Below are 20,366 nucleotides of genomic sequence, written 5' to 3'. Positions count from 1 at the left end.
CATTGTCATCTTGGTTTGCATTTTGCTGATGTTAGCAATGTTCAGAACTTTTTCACATACCCACTGGGTACATTGTATGTCTTTGCTGGAAAACATTGATTCAGTCCTTTGTCCCTTTTTAATTGTATTCTTTGCTTCTTAGTGGTGCACATTCCTTGTATTACTCCCTTGATCGCACATCTGGTTTGCTAACATTCTCTCCTATTCATTGGTTTGCCTTTTCATTTCATTGATCCTTGCTTTACTAGTTTGTTGTAGTTTCATTTCCTTATATTTGCTTTTGCTCTGTGTGCTTAATTGTTAACACATGAGCAACCACTCTTGAGGCTAATGTCAAGGATTTTTCTATTTTATAAGTTGTAAGGGTTCAGATCTTCTGTGTGGACTCTCAGTTCATTTTGAGTTGATTTTAATATGTGGTGTGACAGTGCCGTGCCACAGTTTCAGTTTTGTACATGTGGATAGCTAGGTTGCTTCTGCCTCAGATGTGGGCCCTTACGTCCAGTGACTGCATGTTTGGCAGCCCTGGTGGGCCAGGGTTCCCAGTGTCTTCCGTTGGATCCGTTTAACCAGATGCTGTGGCTGGAGTTGAGCAGGAGCTTGGCAGAAGCTGGCAGAAGCCAGGTTGGCCCTTACTGCTGGCTCGTGGTCCGAGTCCCGTGCCGCCGTCCTAGCTTCAGTGCTCTGATGTTCTGTTCTATCTGTGGTACTAGGTCCCCAGGTGACACTGGGCCTCATTGCACACTGGGGTTGTTAAGTGTACACTCAGCAGACCCGGGTACCCATATCTCAGGCAGAACCAAACTGAGTATCCACATACAGATATCTGAAGCTGTATTATGATGTGGCCCTTATGCCAGAGAAGACAGTGGGCTGGTTGAAGTTAGGGAGGTTGTGGGAGGCACACATGGGGGCATGTGTGGTGATTGGGGAGTAGGAGACCATGCAGGGATGGCGTCAAGACAGGGGACTGTGGCCTCCTTCTCTGGAAGCCAGGGCTATATGAGGCTATGTCAGAGTTTTTTGAAGGATGGATGTTTGGCCTAGTGGGAAAGACAATGCTCAGGATACCAGTGGCAGCCGTGATGGTTTAAGTAGTGGGATTCTTGCTACCACATTGGAGACCATCTCCCAGCTCAGCCTGGGTCAGATCAGCCCTTGTGGGCATTTGGGTAATGAACTGCTAGACGGGTGGGTATCTTTCTCTCTTTGTCTCTCCCCCTCTCCCCTTTATTGTTTCTCTGTGTTTTGTTTTTGAAACCAGTTGCGATATTAAAACGAGGTGGAAAAAAGGGTTTACGGATGATGCTGTATCCTAGTGGCAGTAGATCATTGAGTCATTTCCTAAAGTCACACAGTGGGCTGTGTGTAGCTCACAGTAATCTCTGTTAGATCTTTTATTAGCAAACCAAGTACACGAGCTCAAGGCTCTAAGCGTAAAATAATGTCCAAAGAGAAATGTAGATTTGATCAGTACAAATTTTATATAAGTATTGAAATGTCACACTAGCCCATACATATGTACAACTCTTGTGGATAAAATGTAAGTAAAAATACCAACATGTTACTTGGTGTATAAGGTTAAGGGGTTTTAAATGATTAATGTCACAACTAATATTATGGTATTTGAAAAAGGTTAATCAATACAAAAACATAGCCTGTAAATGACTGAATGGTTCTTTCTTGACGTGCTCAGTCAAAAGGCTATTATGCTGCATTTTGCCGGCGCCGTGGCTCAATAGGCTAATCCTCCACCTTGCGGCGCCGGCACACCGGGTTCTAGTCCCGGTCGGGGCGCCGGATTCTGTCCCGGTTGCCCCTCTTCCAGGCCAGCTCTCTGCTATGGCCAGGGAGTGCAGTGGAGGATGGCCCAGGTGCTTGGGCCCTGCACCCCATGGGAGACCAGGAAAAGCACCTGGCTCCTGGCTCCTGCCAGGATCAGCGCGGTGCGCCGGCTGCAGCGGCGGCCATTGGAGGGTGAACCAGCGGCAAAGGAAGACCTTTCTCTCTCTGTCTCTCTCTCTCACTGTCCACTCTGCCTGTAAAAAAAAAAAAAAAAAAAAAAAAAGGCTATTATGCTGCATTTTAAGTTGGTGATGAATATTTATTTTAGATTGTTTCCTTTAATTAAGAAAATGGTAGTATGTTTTCACGTGTATGTGAAATTGAATAGCATCAGAGCAATACAATGAATACGAGATAAGCTTTTTTTCATAATTGAGACTTTATTGGATTTTGAGAATCACTACAGAGACATTTCAGTTTGTATACTATTCTTAACAAACCAAAAATTTAGAAAGTAAGGGCTTGTCATTCTCTTTAAATCTTTTATTATTTTTGAAATAGTGTATTTTTTTTAACTTGCCTCCTAAGAGCTTTATATTTCACTCATAAAGAGTTCAGCTAGTAAGGAAGAATATAGGCAAGGGCCATAAAAATTATCAAACAAACGAAGTCCCATCTTTAGGATCAGTTGTATACTCGAATTGATCACTTTAACTAGTAAGATGGCATTAAGTGTCAAAGGGATCACATAAATAAGACCAAGTGTCTGCTAATAGTAATAGAATTAAAAAGGAGAGAATGATCCAACATGGGAAGCAGGCCACACAGCAGACTCATAGAATGACAAATACCCTGAACAGCACTCTAGCTCAGAGTCAGCCGTTAAGGCATTCGGATCTGGCTAAAAAGCCCATGAGAGCATTCCAGGCATGGAAAGCTGAGACACTGTGGCAAAAAGTCACCCACATGAAAGATCTCTGGGAGTAAGATCCCAGGAGAAAGGAAGGGCTGTCAGAGCGGTCAGTACCTATCTCTGAAGGAAGGAGAGAACTTGCACTTTGATTATGGCCTTGTCTAAATCATGTTGGAGTTTGTGGACTCAAGAGGCTTCCATAGCCTTGGCAGCTCATGACCAAGAGCCTAGGGTGCTCACTGATGTCAAATATAAGAGTGTCAGTTGTTACATCAACAACAGGTGTCGCTGTGCACGTGCTCCCCATGTAGGACCTGTGTCCTTAAAGTGTTGTACTATGAGAATTAACGGTAAAACTAGTCCTCAAACAGTACTTTCAACTTTGTGTGTCTGTGTGGGTGCAGTCTGTTGAAATCTTTACTTTGTATAGAGTTGATCTTCTGTATGTAAAGATAATTAAAAATGAATCTCAATGAAGAATGGGATGGAAGAGGGAGTAGGAGTTGGGATGGTTTGTGGGTGGGAGGGAGGGTATGGGGGGAAGAATGACTATAATCCAAAAGGTGTGCTTACGAGATTTATATTTATTAAATCAGAGGTTTGTATACAAATGTCAGCTACGCTCATACACAGTAAATTTTAAAACGATCATGAATTATTAAAATTATAGTAGCATATCATTCTTTTCTCTCTCTCTTTTTTTTTTTTTTTTTTTTTTTTTTGACAGGCAGAGTGGATAGAGAGAGAGGAGAGAGAAAGGTCTTTCTTTTTGCTGTTGGTTCACCCTCCAGTGGCCGCCAGGGCCGTCACGCTGTGGCCGATGCATCATGCTGATCCTGATCCGAAGCCAGGAGCCAGGTGCTTCTCCTGGTCTCCCATGCGGGTGCAGGGCCCAAGCACCCGGGCCATCCTCCACTGCACTCCTGGGCCATAGCAGAGAGCTGGCCTGGAAGAGGGGCAACCGGGACAGAATCCGGCGCCCGGACCGGGACTAGAACCCACGGTGTGCTGGCGCCTCAGGTGGAGGATTAGCCTATTGAGCCACGGCACCGGCCAGCATATCATTCTTAAGAATTTGTTTGACAAAGATATAAAAGAAAGTGTGACAAAACTGTATTTGCAGCAATACTGATACACACAGGCATTATTTTCTTTTTTGTATTTTTTGTTGTTTTCTCATTTTTTAAAAGAAAATTTTAGCTCCCATATATAAAGGAGAACATCTAATATTTGTCTTACTGTGTCTGGATAATTTCACTGAGCGTGAAGTCCTTCAGTTGCAACGATTTTGATAGAAATAACAGCGTTTTAATTTTTTTATGGTTCTGTAGTATTCAGTTCTACATATATGCATCCAGTTTTGCCAGCACCATTTACTGAATAGATTGTACGTTTTTCCAATGTATAGTCTGGGCACTTTCATGAAAAATCAGTTGGCTCTCCCTGTGTGGATTAATTAATTAATTAATTAATTTTCCATGATCATGCTGCTTTGATTGCTATAGCTTTGTAGTAAGCTTTGAAGTCTGGTATTCTGACATGTCCAAGTTGATTTTTTTATTTTGCTAAGGATCATTTTGGCTGTTATTGATATTTTGTGATTTCTTATGGAATTTAGGATTATTTTCTCATTCTGTAAAAAAAATGTCATTGGTGTTTGATAGGAATTTCATTTAACTTGTAGGTTGCTTTATAGGTATTTTAATTATACTAATTCTTGCCATCCATGAGCAAGTTCTATTTTTTTCCATTTTGGGAGTCCTTGATGATTTATTTCTTCAATGTTTTAGAATTTTCATTGTAGATATCTTTTTATTTATTTGGGTACATTTATTCCTAAATGTTTTATTTTTGTCCCTATTATGTATGGGATTAATTTTTAAATTTCATTTTTGGCAAGTTGGTTATTAGAATATAAAGAAGCTACTGTATTTTGTATGTTGATTATGTAACCTGTGACTTTACTGAATTGGTTTTTCATCTTGAAGCATTTTTTGGTGGAGTGTTTAGATTTTTCCATGCACAACATCATGTATTCTACAATGTTGTTGAATTCAGTTATTGTTAATAGTTGTGTTGAGGAATATTTCATGTTATGAATATAAGAGCATGTCATAGAGGCTTAAAAGTTTACCTGTGGAAAATTTCTCTGTTGTTTGCCATGGGGGAATTAGAGTGTAGTACCTGGCAGACTTGTGGACTGACATTGCTGATGAAGTGCATGGGTTCACCCATTGGTTTATCACTGCTTTCTGTGCCCCCCCCCCCCGACTCCCAGTGAGACAGTGAGGCTTCTTACAAGGTTGTGTGCTGAGTGTTGCTGTCCGCAGCATATAAGTAACATGATCTCATGGGATCATTTCAGACATTTGTACCTGCACCTGGGTGATGCAGAGTCTTGTGTGCTGTGAGATGGTGAGTCTGGCTGCACCAGATGACTGCCGGCTGCCCCTCACATGCTGCCAGGCACCACCCAGGACATGTAAGAAAGTAGTTGCCTCCTCTGCAGCTGTCTCAGATGAAGTGCCGTATCTCAGACACCAAGGAAGTCCACATAGAGGTACACACCTTGCTGTGGATGGAGACACAAAGCCTGCTCAAAGACTGGACAGGGGCACATTGAGAAGGGCAACCTTGCCGTGTTCCTGACAGGAAGTAGTCTATAAATCACCGGGCAACAGAGTTGACAGCTGGCAGCTCTCACGGAACTACATCAAGATCCTGTCCGACTTGTCTGGAAAGCACAAACAGATGGCGTCATGTTTGCACAGAGGGTGACCATAAACTGTCCCTTTTTCTACTGCAGTGGGTGTCCAGAGCATGTTAAACACCACACTACAGAAGGAGCCTCTATATTTCCGTGTATGGCGTACAATTAAGAACAAAAGAGAGCTACTGAGGCTGTTAGGCATTCTTCAGCGACTATGTGCAGCCCCCACCCCTGAATGGCAAAGCTGCCCATAGGACAGTCCCATACAAGGTACCTTGGACCCAGTGGAATTATTCATTCACTTGCTTAAGCGTTATTCATTGTTTCATTGAAAGACAAGAAGACAAATTTCCCATTGGCTGGATCACTCCACTTGAGTGGCAAGGGCCCAAATATCTGAGCCATCCTCTGTTGTTTCCCAGGGTATGCTTAAGCAGGAACCTGGATTTGAATGCACGACCAGGTGTTGATCCTCTGTAATTACTCTGTAATGGGATGCTGGCACCAAAGATGATGTCTTTAATTGCCATGCCAAATACAATGTATTGATGCGTTTATATTCTAATTTATTAGAATGGCAGTGTGAGATAGAGAAAAATGTTTCCATCTGTTGACCTCAACCCCGGAGCCTGCAAACATTATGGAAGGGCTAGGCCAAAGTCGGAAGCCAAGAGCTCCATCCACTTCTCTCACGGGGGTGGAGGAGACCTAAGTATCTGACCCAGTGCCTGCTACCCATCAGAGTGTACATTAGCAGGAAACTGGACTGCAAGAAGATTGTACGGAAATCCAGGCACTCTGATATGGGGCGTTGATAACCCAAATGGCATCTTAACAACTCTATCTCAGTTCCTTGGCTATTGTTATATTGTAATGATTTTTTATTTGAAAAAAAAAAAACAAACATTACGGAGGGAGAGATATCGGGATATTGTCCAATCCACTACCTCGCTCTCCAAATGGCTGCGTCAGCTACAGATTAGCCAAGGTGAAGCCAGGAGCAGGAACTCCATCTTCTTCTCCTACATGGGTTGCAGAGGCCTGAGATCTTCAGACATGATCCACTGTCTTTCCTTGCACCTTAGGAGGAAGCTGGAGTGGAAGCATAGCAGCCGGGGCATGACCCAGCACTACAATATGAAATGGAAGCTTTGTTAGCTGACGCCTTACCTGCAGTTCCACAACGTCAGCATTCCCGTCGTTATTTGTAAGAGCGGTCCCACCACAGGACCAAGCAAAATTTCTGGCCCTGTTGGTGTCCACTTCAGAAGTTCATCAAGCTATGCAAACGCTACGCACCCTGGGAAATAGCAAGGTGGACACGTAGAGTGTTCACAGCCAGAGTTTCCTTCAACATCTCCCTGCAGTCCAGTGCTATGTAATCGAATGTGGTGCTCTCTGACTTGCTCTGATCCATTGTGCACATGATGGGACCTATTGTGAGCATCAACAACAAAGTCAGTGGCTTTGCAGGCTGCACTGCTGCCTACTGGCTCACTTCAGGCAAGTCTCATGAGTTTCTCCAGACCCTCTGGACACCACGGATGCCTTCTAGACAGAAGACCACCAGAGATTCAACAATGGTAGGCTTCTTCTGCACACGAAGGTAAGCTGTCATCACCAGGCAACTTTATGGATGGCAACCACCGTGTAGTAGGGTCACATTATAGAGCCTTGTGGATCATTGGGCACTAACTCCTACGGCATTGTGATCTTTCCCAGTAGAGTGCATCTGCCCAGCAATATTCATTGACAGACTATGGAGAGGACATGCCCTTGGGTCGACTGCCATGGCCATCATTAAGACAGGACCCAACCTCTTCCCATGAGTCCTTGTGTTGCTTCTGCCCACTGCTCAGCTGTCATTTCTGTTCCTTGGTATGGACAGCCTAACACTTCTGTTCTTCACCTAGATCAAGCCCAAGTCTTTTGTACTGATGTGGCATGCTTGCCTAGAGCCTGGACATTTACCACACACCTCCCTATATTGTCAGCACCCTAAAATAGCCACTCAGGCAAGACAAGTGGGGAATTGGCATAGCTGTCCCTGACGTAGTAGAAGTATTGTCTGAAATACGCTGAGTCATCTATTAACCCACTCATCAAGCACCTTCTCAAAGCTAGAGGATAGGATTGGAGGCATCCTGCAGATTACCACGACCTCAAGAAGGTCATGCCTCGCTTTGAATTCGCCTTACTTGACATTACCAGGCTGCCCCTGAGAATTTTGCCATTATTGGTGTGGCAAGCATTTTATTGTGTCCCGTGGAGATTTGGGGCCATTTACTTTTTAACTTGAAGGCCAACACTACACCTTTCTGAGACTTCTGTGGGCTGCCTCTGGTCCCCCAGGGCTCGTGGTCTGTGTTAACAGGCTCTGGCTGGCCTTCAGTTGTCATCTAGCATCCACCTGTGACACTATGTTGAGGACATTGTTTCAACTGGTAATCAAGAGGAGGAGGAAAAATGGGCCTCAAACATCAGCATCTGACGCCTTGTGCCAGTCAGTGTGGACCTTAGTCCCATAGGAGGTGAGAGCTTGCAACCTCAAATTTTTGGTGTACGTTTTGAAAAAGGAATTCAGAAAAATTCCTCAGCAAATCCCCATATAACTCCTTCTCCTCAGTGACTCGGTTTCAACCAAGGAAGCCCAGCACATTTTCACTTTGTGATAACACCAACATCCTCACCTCTAGTGAACCCTAAGACCCACCTATCTCACCAGTCACCCACAAGCATGCACCTTGGCGGATAGTTTGTGGTTCTGAGGCTCACATGGGTAAAGGACTTGAACTTAGCTGTGAGCTTTTAGTGACACTACTGTTTGACTCACAGAGAGTTTGGACTACCTCACTCAGCATCATGAGCTGTGTCCTGGCCTCCAGCCACTGGGAATCTCTAGTTAGATGGAAGTGGGCAGAACGTGTGATCATCCTACTGGTCCTTGAGCAGCCCACCCTCACTCAAGGCCATCTTGAAATTCACATGTCCACCAATTCTTGGGACATCACCAATTGCTAGTGGCCTTTGTGTGGCCTCAAACTGGATAGTCCATACCCTTACATTGGAGTACCCCCTTTGGTGGGACACTGTTGATATCTGTGCTACGGGCCTAACCTCACTGACCAACTCTCAGCTATTTTGATTGCCAAAATTCTACTGCCTTTTAATGTAGCAAAACCGCACTATGTATTATCTGCATCCTTGCTTTCATAGTGGAGTCTCCCTGGCTTATATTATTTGGGACATCATAGGCCTGTCGACTTGGATTTCAGCTTGTAGCTTTCCTATTGTATCCAAGTCAGTTGTGGAAGTCCCCAAGGAATGCCTGCTGTGTAGACAAAACTGTCATTCCTCTTTGTTGCACGGTTGCACTTGGAGTGGTGATTATTCACATGCTACCTGGCAAGTGGAATTTATTGACCTGCTGTAGCAAATGGCACGTGCTTCCTGTTATGTAAGCCAACACCAGACTTCTCCTTGCTGCTTTCTTCATGGCTGAAAATGTCATCAGAGTCTAAGTACGTCATCCCTGGTGCATTACACATGGGACCAAAAGTATCTGAAATACTTAGTTCCTGTCCATTTGGTGTATACACAGCGATGGAGTTTCTAGTTCATGTGAAGGTTATGTTTTTTTTTTTTTTTTAATTTTGAAGTTAACAATAATTGTACCTACTTAAGGGCTGCTGTATGATGTTTTGGTACATGTCTGTAATGTGTCCTGATTAAAAATGGGGTGATCAGTATTTCCCTTTGTTTCTCAGTACTTATGATTGAAGTCTTGGGATTTCTTCTGTATGTTCATACAACACATACTCCGTTATTGTGAGCTATCCTCTCCATTATTCTGTGTAACATTAGGAAGTTATTTCTTTGATCTTACTCTGACTTGGTACCCATCATCCAAACTCCTTGCATTTTCCCTCCAACCTCTTACATCCTTTATTAATTAGTATATATTCAGATTGGTGTATTTTAAAGATTTATTTATTTTTATTTGAAAGGCAGAGCTGCAGAGAGAGGGAGAGACAGAGAGATGTTTTCCTTCTGCTCCTTCACTACCCAAATGGCTGCAACAGCTGCAGCAGAGCAAATTCAAAGCCAGGAGCCAGGAGCTTTTTGTGGGTCTCCCAAAGTGGATGTAGGGGCCCAAGCACTAGGGCCACCTTCCATTGCTTTCTCAACCCATAACCAGAGAGCTGGTTCAGAAGAGGAGCAGCAGGGGTAAGAACCGGTGCCCACATGGGATTCTGGCACCACAGGCAGAGCCTTAACCTATCGTGCCACAGCACTGGCCCCCGATTGTTTTTAGCTTGTGTTTGTGAGGGAGTGGGTACAGTATTTGTCTTTCTGTGTCTGGATTGTTTTCACTTACTTCCAGTTCCATACTTCTTGCTTCAAGTGACAGGACTTCATTCTTTTCAAATGGCTGGATAGTATTCCATTTTGCATATATACAACAAACTCCTGACCACTTCGTCTGATGAACTCTCCGCTCATTTTGTTTGCCAAGATACTATTCCCTTTTAGTGAGACAGAAATGCAGTCTACTTTATCTGCATCCTTGCCCTCCTAGTGGGGACTGTGGTATGAGAATGAGTTTCTGCTCCCGAGCATATCTGATTTGGGGACATCTTATGCCTGTCAATTTGGAGTTCTGATTGTGGTTTTCCTATTCCATCCAACCCAGTTGGAAAAGTCCCCCAGGAATGTCTGCTTTGCAGACAAAACTTAAATCATTCCTTTTTCTCCCACGGTGGCATTTGGAGAAGTGGTTACTCTCACATGCCGTTTGGCAGGTGGGTTTTATTGGTCTGCTGTTTCAAGAGGCAAGTGATTATCGTTGTTGATGGGCACACCAGATGCTCCTTGCTTTTTCCTTCATGGCTGAAAATGTGCTTCAAACATGGGACTGTAGATGTATGAACTGCTCCCTGGTGCTTCAGACACGGAGCTATAGATACACAGAACTACTTACACTTAGTTCCTTTCTGTGGGACATGTACCCAGTGGTGGTGTTGCTGGTGCACGGTATGGTTCTGTTTTCTGAAAATTTTGACATTAGCAATAATTTCACATACCTAGGGTCTACAGGATGATGTCTCGGTGCATGTCTGCACTGTGTCCTGTTGAAAAATGGGATAATCAGCATTTCCCTTTCTTTGTCACTATTTTATGACAGAAGGCCTGGAATTTCTTCTGTGTGTTCATGTAACATATACTAGGTTATTGTGAGCTAGTCTCCTCACTGTGCTGTGTAACGATAGGAACTTATTCCATTGATCCGACTCTGATATTGTGCCCCTCGTCGAAACTCCCTTCATCCGCCGCAGTGCCTGCCATCCTTTATTCATCATTATGCAGTCAGGTTCTTAGCTTGCGTATGTGAAGCCGTGCACGTGTTATTTGTCTTTCTGTGTCTGGCCTTTTTCACTTAACATGATATCCTCCAGTTGCATACATTTTGCTGCAAAGGACAGGATTTCATTTTTAAATGGCTGAATAGTATTCCATTTGGTAGATACACAACAAATTCTTGATCTCTTTATCAGATGATGGATTCGTTGGTTGATTCCATAATTTGGCCGTTGTTAACAGTGCTGCAGTAATCATGGTGGAGCAGGTGTCTCTTAGATCCAGTGATTTCATGTCTTTTGGATGTATACAGAGTATTGAGATTGTCGAGTCATATGGCAGTGCTATTCTTAGTTTTTAAGAGATCTCCACGGTGTTTTCCTCAGTGCTTGTACTCATTTGGATTCCCACACTCAGTATAGGAGAGTTCTCCTTTCTCCATATCCTTGCTAGAATTTTTTACTTTTTCTTTTTGATAGGCATTCTAGCGTTATGAGGTGATATCTTTTTGGGGTTTTGATTTGCATTTCTTCTTTAAAAAAAAAAAAAAGATTTACTTGAGAGGCAGAGTTACAGACAGAGAGGTAGGCACACAAAGGTCTTCCATACACTGGTTCAGTCCCCAGATGGCCACATTGGTGAGAGCTGAGCCCATCCAAAACCAGGAGCCAGGAGCTTCTTCCCAGGTGGTTGCAGGGACCCAAGCACTTTGGCCATCTTCCACTGCTTTCCAAGGCCATATGCAGAGAGCTGGATCAGAAGAACAGCCAGGACATGAACCAGTGCTCACATGGAACGCCAGCCCTGTGGGCGTAGGCTTAGCCTAGAATGCTGCAGTGTGGGCCCCTATTTTCATTTCTCTGATGGCTCGTAAGAGTTTTTTTCATATATTTGTTGCTCATTTCCTTTTTTTTTTTTCTTTTGAGAATTGTCTTTTTAGGCCCCTTGTGCCCATTTCTTAACTGTATTGGATGCTTGATTTTGAATTTGTTGAGTTCCTGATATTCTGGCTATTAATCCTTTGTTGGATAAGTAAGTAGTTTGCAAGTATTTTATCCCTTTCCATTGGTGGTTTATTCACTCTGTTACTGTTTTCTTTGCTGTACAGAAGCTTCAGAGTTTGATCTAGTTTTACTTTTGCTACCTGAACTTCTGGGGTTTTAAACAAAAAGTCATTGCCTCTGCCTCTTTTAAGAGGTGTCTCCCTATGTTGTATTCCAGCAATTTCGTATTTTCGGGTCTTTGATCCATCTGAGTTGATTTTTATATGTTGTGAAAGACAGGCATTTAATTTCATTCTTCTATATATGTCTATCTAGTATTGTCAGCACCACTTATTGAAAAGACTTCGGGATTTTCATCAAAAAATCAGGTAGCTGTTATGTATGTATGTTTGTATTTATATATTTTTTTCTCTTTTCATTGATCTTTGTATCTATTTTCATGCCAGTTTCATCCTATTTTAGTTACTATAACTTTGTGAAATCAAGTATTGTTACGCCCCCAGGTGTGTATAGGATCACTTTGACTTCTCTGGGCCTTCTCTGGTTCCATATGAATGTTAGAAGCTTTTTTTCTGACGGTTTAAAGAATGTCATTGGTATTTGGATAGGACTTGCATTGAATCTGTAGATTTCCTAGGGAATATGAAGATTTAAATGTTAATTCTTCTAATTCATGAACAGGGGAAGTCTTCACATTTTCATGTGTCTGACGATTTATTTCAGCAGTGCTTTATAATTTTATTGTGATCTTTCACTTATTTGGTTGTATTTATTACTAAATATTTAATTTTTGTAGCTATTATAAATTTAGGTTTCTTTTTTCCTGTTTCCTACTTTTTATTTAAAATATACAAATTTCATATACTTCATATATAGAGGTTCAGGAAGATGGTGATACTTTCCATTCAACTCTCCATCCCACCTCCACCCTCCTTCCTTTTCCCTCTCCTCTTCCCATGCTTACTTTTTACAAAGATCTTAAACTAACCTTTTCAGAGGATCATTATTGGTGTGTAAGAATGCAACTTTTTTTTTTTTAACATTGATTTGGTATCCTGTGACTTATTGGTTTATCACTTCCAACATATTTTGACTGCGGTGTTTTAAGTTTTTCCGTCTAAAATCAGGTCTTCTGAAAAAACAGGTATTTTGATTTCCTCCTTCCCAATTTTCATCCTTTATTTCTTTACTTTACCTGAGTACTCTGGTGAGTACTTGAGATACTGTATTGACTAAGAATGGTCTATGTGGAGTTCTTATCTTGCTCCAAAACTCTGGTGAAATATTTTCAGCTTTTTCCCATTCAGTATGATATTGGCTATTGTTTATCATTTAGCTTTGATAATTTTGAGCTATATTTCTCCTGTACCTTGTTAGTAGAATTTTTTTTTTATCATTAAGGGATTTTGACGGGAGCATTCCCTTAATTTGTTGAGATGTTCATTTATTTTTTGTTGTTCGTTCTGCTGATGTGATTTCATTGATTTTTTTTTTATAGATGCTGAACCACACTTGCATTCCTGTGATAAAACATACTTCGTCACATTACATGTTGTGTGTGTGTTTGTATATATGCATATATCATACATATGTGTATATATGTATATATCATACATATGTGTATATATATATCATGCGTGTGTGTGTGTGTGTGTGTGTGTATATATATGGTATCTTTTTGATGCATTGTTGCATTCATCACGTTTGCAAAGACTCACAGCCTAGAAAGTGGTTGAAATAAGAAAGCTTGAAATCACTACCCATGCTTTTTCAATCCCAGAAAATCCAAAACATTTTCCCTAGGCCACAGAGTGACAGACTATACTAAAGAAAATATTCAAAACCTAATTCCAGGGACTGGCACCGTGGTGTAGTAGGCTAAACCTCCACGTGCAGCACTGACATCCCATATGGGTACCAGTGCATGTCCTTCCTACTCCTGTTCCATTCGAGCTCTCTGCTATGGCCTGGGAAAGCAGTAGAAGATGGCCCAAGTGCTTGAGCCCCTGCACCCATGTGGGAGACCCGGAGGAAGCTCCTGGATCCTGGATTCAATTCGGCCCACCTTTGGCAGTTGTGGCCATTTGTGGAGGGAAGCAGTGGATTTAAAACCTTTCTCTCTGTCTTTCCCACTCTTTGTCTATAACTCTCTCAATTAACTACATAAATCTTCCCCCCCACCAAAAAAAAAAAAAAAAACTGCTTCCAATGGCAGTAAAGCTTTCTGTATAGATAGAACAATGTGAAATTCCTTCTGTATGGATAAGAATAAGTTGCATGGTCTAGTTTTGTATTCATTCAATAAATGTTTCTTCATATATTTCAAACTGAACCATTAAAAATTCATAAATTGGGAATTTAAGTCAAATGAATACAGTCTCATATAAATTTCAGCCTGTCAATGGACTTCCTTGGATGCTGGAGACTGCCCCTCTGCACCTGGATTCTGGAATCCTTCGGGCGGGTACCCATCCTTCTCTTCTCTGACTTCTCTTTCTATTTACACTCCCCAGATCATTGAGATGATAAATAGCATAGGACTCAGGGGAGATTCTCTATCTCTCTGAATTTCAGATGTCTCATCTGTAGAATTATTTTTAAGTGTTTTTTTTTTAAGGTGGAAGTAATTTAAAGTATAATACCATGATGTACACACTAGGTGCTCCAGAAATTAAAAAAAGTATGTTTACCTCAGGAAAATAAAATTAGGTTTAACTAGGAAACTGAACGTCAAAGAAGGAAAACAAATCATCACTGAACAACAGAACAGCCATTGTAGTTTTTTTGTTTATAAGCTGGGTCCCCTTTTTGTTTTTGAAATCCTTCTTGTGATTCAGCTGACCTTTCCTTTTTTTTATTTTAAGGGTTTTATTTTATTTTCAGTTAGTCTTAACAGATTCAATATAGTTCATAGATACAGTTCTTGGGAATAATAGAGGAAGGAGGAGAATGGGTGGGAGAGTGGATGGGAAGAAGGGTAGGGTGGGAGGTATCACTATGTTCCTAAATTTGTATGTGTGAAATACATGAATTTTGTTTACCTTAAATGAAATCTAATGAAAATGTTAAGTGAACAAATGTCATGTATTTAATATATATGCAGACTTAGGAGCATAGTAATGTTTCTTCCTGGTCTCCCACATGGTGGGCATAGGGGCCAAAAAACCTGGGCCATTCTTTTCTGCTTTCCAAGGCACATTAGGAAGGAGCTGGATCAGAAGTGGAACAACTGCTACTCGAACCAGCATTCGTATGGGGTGCCAGTGCTGCAAGTGGCAGCTTAACTCCCTACACCACAAAGCCAGGCCCAGTTCCCCTTTCATAGCAGCTGTCACAGTTAGAATTTTACATTTTTAGTGGGGTGATTGCATGAATAACCATCTCTGGTGCTCTTCTCTAGCATCAGGGTGTTCATAATGCACCCGTCATCCAGTATTTTGTGTGGTATGAACACTGTGAGTTTTTTAAGAAAGATTTTGTTTAATGAATACAAATTTCATAGGTACATCTTTAGGAATATAGCAGTTCTTGCCCCCATACCCACCCTCCCACCCCCCCCCCAGTCTCATCCCACCTCCTGCTCCTTCGCCCATGCCGTTCTTCATTAATACTAACTTTTACTTATCTTTATATACAGAAGCCCAACTCTATATTAAGTAAAGATTTCAACAGTTTACCCTAATGCACACACACGAAGTATAAAGTACTGTTTGAAGACAAGTTTTACAGTTAATTCTCATAGTACAACTCATTAAGGACAGAGGTCCTACATGGGGAGTAAGTGCACAGTGACTCCTGTAATGTTGATTTAACAGTTGACACTCGTATTGATGACATCAGTAATCACCCGAGGCTCTTGACATGAGCTGCCAAGGCTATGGAGGCATTTTGAGTCCACAAACTCTGGCAGTATTTAGACAAGGCCATAAGCAAAGTGGAAGTTCTCTCCTCCCTTCAAAGAAAAGCTCATCCTTCTTTGATGGCCTCTTCTTTACCCTGGAACCTCATTCACAGACATCCTTCATGGTGATCTTTTTTTTTTTTTTTTTTTTGCCACAGTATCTTGGTTTTCCATGCCTGAAATGCTCTCATGGGCCTTTCAGTCAGATCCAAATGCCTTAAGGGCTGATTCTGAGGTCAGAGTGCTGTTTAGGGCATTTGTCATTATGTGAGTCTGCTGTGTGGACTACTTTCCATGTTGGATCATTCTCTCCTTTTTAATTCTCTCTATTGTCATTAGCAGACACTTGGTCTTGTTTATGTGATTCCTTTGACACTTCATCCTATCTATATGATCAGTTACACACCTAATATGATCACTTTGATTAGTAAGGTGGCATTAGTACCACCCAGCTTCATGTGATTTGGTGTCCCATGGCAAGTTTTTAGCTTTACCCTCAGGGGTAAGTCCATGGGAACTTTTTGCTGAACTGTACATCTCTTCTCTTTCTTATTCCATTTCTTATTTTTTTTAACTGGGATCTATTTTCAAATGGATTTAAACTTCTATGATTAATTCTATGTTAAGTAAAGAGCTCAACCAGTGGCATTAAGTAGAAAAAGAGCATAGTGAAAACAATAAAAGCATAAACTGTTTCTCGACAGTCAAGACAAGGGCTGTTCAAGTCATTGCTTCTCTTAGTGTCAATTTCACTTCTAGAGGTTTCCTTTTAGGTGTCACAGATCAGGGAGAAAGTGATATTTGTCCCTTTGGGACTGGCTTATTTCACTAAGTATGGTGTTTTCAAGATTCCTCCATTTTGTTTCAAATGATGGGATTTTTTTTTTTTTTACTGCAATGTAGTATTCCATAGAGTACATATCCCTTAATTTCTCTATGCAGTTTTCCATTGATTGGCATTTAGGTTAATTCCATGTCTTAGCTATTGTGAATTGAGCTGCAATAAACATGGAGATACAGATAGCTCTTTTGTGTGATGATTTCATTTCTCTTTGGTAACTTACAAGGAGTGGGATGGCTGGGTCATATGGTAGGAATATATTCAGACTTCTGAGGTTTCTCCAAAGTGTCTTCTATAGTGGTTTTCACCAGTTTGCATTCCCACCAACAGTGGATTAGGGTACCTTTTCCCCCACATCCTCACCAGCATTTGTTGTTTGCTGATTTCTTTATGTGAGCCATTCTAACCGGGGTGAGGCGAAACCTCATTGTGGTTTTGATTTGCAGTTCCCTGATGGTTAGTGATCCTAAACATTTTTTCATGTGTCTGTTAGCCATTTGGATTTCCTCTTTTGAAAAATGTTTGTTTAAGTCCTTGGCCCATCTCTTAACTGGGTTGTTTTTTGTTGTTATGGAGTTTCTTGACCTCTTTGTAGATTCTGGTTATTAATCCTTCTTAAGTTATATAGTTTGCAAATAATTTCTCCCATTCCTTTGGTTGCCTCTACACTTTCCTGACTGTTTCTTTCGCCATACAGAAAGTTCTCAATTTGAAGTAATCTTATGTTTAATTTTGGCTTTGACTGCATGCACCTCTGGGGTATTTTCCAAGTACTCTTTGCTTGTGCCAATGTCTTGCAGGGTTTTTCCACTGTTCTCTAATAATTTGATGGTGTTGGGTCATAGATTTACGTCTCCAATCCATGTTGAGTGGATTTTTGTGTAAGGGGATAAGGTAGGGGCCTTGCTTCAAACTTCTGTGTATGGAAGTCGAGTTTTTCCAGCACCATTTCAGGAAGAGACTGTCCTTGCTCCTGGGATCAGTTTTTTGGCTCCTTAATCAAATATAAATTGGTTGTAGATGTGCAGATTGATTTCTGGTGTGTCTAGTCTGTGTGTTTCATTGTTCTATCCATCTGTTTTTGTACCAGTACCAGACTATTTTGATTATAACTGCCTTGGAGTATGTCTGGAAAACTGGTATCGTGCTGCCTCTGGCTTTATTTTTGTTGTATAAGCTGACTTGAGCTATTCGAGGTCTCCTGTGTCTTCATATGCATTTCAGCATCATTTTTCTAGATCTGAGAAGATTGTCTTTGGTGTTTTGATCAGAATTGCACTGAATTTTTAAATTGATTTCAGAAGAATGGACATTTTGATGATATTGCCTCCACCAAACCATGAACATGGAAGGTTTTTCCATTTTTTGGTATCTTCTTCTATTTCTTTCTGTAATGTTTTGTTATTCTCATTGGAGAGATCTGTGACATCCTTGCTTATATTTATTCCAAAGTATTTGACTTTTTGTAGCTATTATGAATGGGTTCGATCTTAGAAGTTCTTTCTCAGCTGGAATTGTTTGTGTATACAAAGGCTGTTGATTTTTGTGTGTTGAATTTATATCCTGCTACTTTACCAAACTCTCCTATAAGTTCCAGTAGAGTCTTGGTGGCATTTTTTTGAATCCCCTACGTATAGAATCATGTCATCTGTAGCTAGGAAATTTTGATTTCCTCTTTTCTAATTGGTATCCGTTTGATTTCTTTTTCTTGCCTTAAGGCTCTGGCTGAAACTTCCAGGACTATATTGAGTAGCAGTGGTGAGAGTGGCCATCCCTGTCTGGTACTGTATCTCAGTGGGAATGCTTCCAAGTTTTGCCCAATTTGCTTAGAGTTTTCATCATGAATGGCTGTTGTATTTTATGAGATGCTTTCTCTGCATCTATTGAGATAGTCATACGGTTTTTGTCAGCATTTTTCTAATGTGATGTATCACATGGATTGATTTGTGAATGTTAAGCCATCCCTGCATACCAGGGATAAATCCCAGTTGTTCTGGGTGAGTGATCTTTCTGATGTTGGATTCAATTGGCTAGAAGTTGTTGAGGATTTTTGCATGTATGTTTTTCAGGGAAGTTGGCCTGTAATTCTCTTTCTCTGTTGCATCTTTTTCAGGTTTAGGAATTAAGGTGGTGCTGGTTTTGTAGAATGAATTTGGGAGGATTCCCTCTCAACTGTTTTGAATAGCTTCAGAAGAATTGCAGTGAATTCTTCTTTAAATGTCTGGTAGTTTTATTCAGCAGTGCAGCCATCCAGTCCTGGGCTTTTCTTTGTGGGGAGGGCCTTTATTAATGATTCAACTTCTGTCTTGGTTACGAGTCTGTTTAAGTTTCCTATGTCTTCATGCCTCAATTTAGGTAGCTTATATGTGTCTAGGAATTTCTTCTACATTTCCCAGTTTGTTGGTATACAGCTCTTTGTAGTCATTTCTGAGGATTTTGTTTTATTTCTGTGGTGTGTGTTGTCCATTTCCTTTTTCATCTCTAATTTTATTGAATTGGGTCTTTTTTTTTTTGGTTAGTTGGGCAATGGTGTGTCAGTTTTGTTTATTTTTTTTTTAAAGAAATTAGCTCTTCGTTTTGCTGATCTTTTATATTTTTTAATTCAATTTTGTTGATTTCTCCTCTAATTTTTTTCTTGTTTCCTACTAGTTTTGGGTTTGGTTTACTGTTGTTTTTTCCAGATCCTTGAGATGCACGTAGCTCATTTATTTGGTGCTTTTCCAGTTTTGTGATTTCGGCAGCTATTGCTATAAACTTTGTTTTTAACACTGTTTTGCTATATCCCATAAGTTTTGATATGTTATGTTGTTGTCTTCCTTTGTTTCCAGAAATTTTTTGATTTCTCTGTTGACTTGTTGTTTGACCCACTGTTCATTCAGGAGCATGTTGTTCAGTCTCCATGTTTGTATATGCTCTAGAGATTCCTGAGTTGCTGATTTCCAGCTTCATTCCATTGTGGTCTTAGAAGACGCATGGTATGATTTTGATTTTTTTGGAATTTGCTAAAACTTCCTTTATGGCCTCATATGTGGTCAGTCCTAGAGAAAGTTTCATGCACTGCTGATAAGAATGTGTATTCTGCGACTGTAGGGCGAAAAGTTTTCTAGATCTCTGTTAGGTCCATTTGGTGTATAGCGTCGATTAAATCTGCTCTTCTCCTGTTGATGTTCTTTCTGGTTGATCTGTCCATTGCTTAAAGTGGAGTAGTGAAGTTCCCCATTACTATTGCACTGGAGTCTAAGTCTCCCTTTAAATCCTTTAACATTTCTTTTAAATAGCCAGTTGCCCTGTGATTAGGTGCATATATATTTATAGTAGTTACATGTTCCTGTTGAATTGATTCCCCTAATCATTACACAGTGCCCCCCCTTAAAGATTTATTTATTTGATAAAAGATCTGTCTGCACTTCAGTGTTTATTGCAGCTCAATTCACAATAGCTAAAACATGGAATCATCCTAAATGCCCATCAACAGTAGACTGGCTAAAGAAATATGGAATATGTACTCTATAGAATACTATACAGCAGTAAAAAATGAAATTTGGTCATTTGAAACAGAATGGAGGAATCTGGAAAACACCATACTTAGTGAAATAAGCCAGTCCCAAAGGGACAAATATCATATGTTCTCCCTGAGCAGTGACAACTAACTTAGCATCTAAAAGGAAATCTGTAGAAGTGAAATGGACACTATGAGAAACAATGACTCGATCAGTGCTTGTCCTGACTGTCAAGGAAAAACTTACTGTTTTATTCCCTTTAGTATTTTTTTTCTACTTAATACTATTGGTTGAACTCTTTCATTTACACACGAATATTCTTAGGTGTTTAAATTTAACTGAAAAGTGATCCCT

General features: G+C 40.8%; 1 protein-coding gene across 27 annotated transcripts in view; it reads left to right on the top strand.

The window, feature by feature from the left end:
• LOC138843571 (rho GTPase-activating protein 20) overlaps positions 1 to 20,366 on the top strand; it is a 95,331-nt gene that overhangs the window by 20,304 nt on the left and 54,661 nt on the right. For 2 of the 27 annotated variants that reach the window (XM_089302179.1, XM_089302174.1), the window contains exon 1: positions 6,325 to 7,014. The exons of the other annotated variants lie outside the window; for them this stretch is intronic. The gene's annotated coding sequence lies outside the window, so the exon portion shown is untranslated. Of the gene's footprint in view, positions 1 to 6,324; positions 7,015 to 20,366 lie in introns of those variants that run through there. 27 annotated transcript variants of the gene reach the window in all.

This window comes from Oryctolagus cuniculus, chromosome 8 (assembly GCF_051225735.1).
Source record: "Oryctolagus cuniculus isolate XC-2025 breed Fujian yellow rabbit chromosome 8, ASM5122573v1, whole genome shotgun sequence".
NCBI classification, from domain to species: Eukaryota; Metazoa; Chordata; class Mammalia; order Lagomorpha; family Leporidae; genus Oryctolagus; species Oryctolagus cuniculus.
The sequence above is the reverse complement of the archived record's forward strand: the minus strand, read 5'-3'. Positions and strand labels throughout refer to the sequence as shown.